This window comes from Aplysia californica, unplaced genomic scaffold (genome assembly GCF_000002075.1).
Source record: "Aplysia californica isolate F4 #8 unplaced genomic scaffold, AplCal3.0 scaffold00879, whole genome shotgun sequence".
Lineage (NCBI taxonomy): Eukaryota > Metazoa > Mollusca > Gastropoda > Aplysiida > Aplysiidae > Aplysia > Aplysia californica.
In genome coordinates this window covers 310,974-313,055 of record NW_004798149.1, presented here as the reverse complement: position 1 = coordinate 313,055, position 2,082 = coordinate 310,974, and positions in this window count along the sequence as shown.

Sequence of the window (2,082 nt, the reverse complement as noted above, 5' to 3'; positions counted from 1 at the left end):
CCCCCACCCCTTTTTTTCGTAAATATCTCGACTTGTATTCAAGATAATTGGATATCTTTTTCATCCAAATAAAGGCATGTAAACAAGCATTAAGATAATACCAAATAACTCTACATGCCCAAAAATTGACGAGAGCCTGATTCCACCACGCTGCCTCATTTATAGTCAATAGATCTAGTCATCGCAGTCTAGTTTAACTTTCTTTTTAATGGAGTACGAGGGCTGTCCGAAAAAGTACCCTGAAAAATAGTTGCAATATGTATAAAAAGAAGAAATCCACCTTTTTGCCCTCTCATTTCGAGTTAGCTTTGTTCGTATTCAGGTACACTTTGATTCGCTCAATATAGTTCTAATAACAACTTATTGAGAACGATGTCTCGAGAAGCTAGATCTACCATTTCCAAAAAGAATCTTAATTATTAAACGTCCAAGAATGATAGAGCCACATTATCAGAGTATTTAAAGTCGTGTCACTATTTGCACTTGCTCAAAAGGTAACACACAAGGCTCTGTAGGTTCAAATCCACAATTTGACTTTCATCAACTTGAGTTGTTTTGGGAGATTTCAAGACTTGGGGCTCACCTGGCTTAATCCTGTCAAAGGCTCAAAATTCGAAGCCCCCGTCTCTTAAACAACTTAGCTAGAAAAAAAACACCTTAGACTTTGTGCTGTTGAGGCTAGAGAGGTGAGCAGAGTAAGTCTGATCCCACGTTTGATCTTCTCTGTTGACATCCACCCCTTGGCGCTCATATTATGACCTTATGCAGTTGCAAGCGCCGTAAAACCTTACTAAAACTAAACAAAAAACACAAACTGCACTAAAGGACCCCCCCCCCCCTAACTAAACCATACCATAGCAATACAGGTGTTTGACCTTTGTACACCAGTCCCCCACATTGCCTGGATCGTGTTGCTATTTGTGTCTGGCTGTGACAGCTTTTCCTCACAACATTGATTTCCTCGGTGTGTAAGTTTGTCACGATGCTTAGGTTGTTTCGTTTCTTTGGGAAGGCGTTGATTCTGGTTTTGTCGACACAATTTAGATCATTCAGAAGGCAGGCTTGCGACCCTGCCTGTCATGGCCAAACTAGGCCGAGAAGGATACGACACCCCGGCAGAAAGACCGAGGTACTCGATCAACATCTTTTCCCGCTCACAAATCGAACCAGGGCGGTATGACTGAAGTTGTCTTGTGAATGTTTTGGCCATTCCCAAAGGGGGGACATTAACATGTTCTTATGTACCGTAGAATGGTAAATGAGCTGATTTATCAATATCATGCTCATACTGTGCCGGAACAACATAGGGGCAACTGCTGCTTCTTCTTTCCTCATCCTAACTATCGTCATATTTCCTCTACGTCTTTTGTATGTTTGTCACTCTTTTGTGACCCGCTATTTCCGGGGTGCCTTGATAGTTGAAGCAGACTTTGTGCTGTTAATTAACTCTTTCAGTTCGTAAAGAATTCCCCAATTAACGCACCGACTTTAAGGGTGTTTCCTTTAAACTGCTTTACTTCAGTCAATATTGATAAACTTGTTTGTGTTAGCACTCAAACTATTCATGATTGATCAGAGTATCAAAATAATATGGGTGATAATAGGCAATAAATGTGGCACAGGATCCGGTGTAGGTTTTGGGGATGACAAAATCGGCACCCCAATAAGCCACCTAAGTGGCATTACGGAATCAAGGAGTTAAGGCTAGTGAGGTGAGCAGAGTAAGCCTGTTTCCCCGTTTGGACTTCTCTGTTGACATCAGCCCCTTGCCGCTCATATGACCTTATGCAGTTGCAAGCGCCGTAAAACCTTACTAAAACAAGTAAAACTAAGCGAACCCGGATCTCCTGTGTGCGAAGAGATGTGGAACTCACAGAAAAATCCGCACACTAATCAATAATGTACAACAACTGCGAAACAAACTCATCGCTCATTCTTCAAAAGTACAATTTGCTCTCAGTTTTTTAAATGTTTGTTTTATTTTCCTTTGTTTTTGTTTTTTTCTTTCTTTCTTTGTTTTGTCTCGCTTTGTTTTGTTTTTTGGTGGCTGTTTTATTGGGGGAGGAGGGGAGTTCCGGGGAG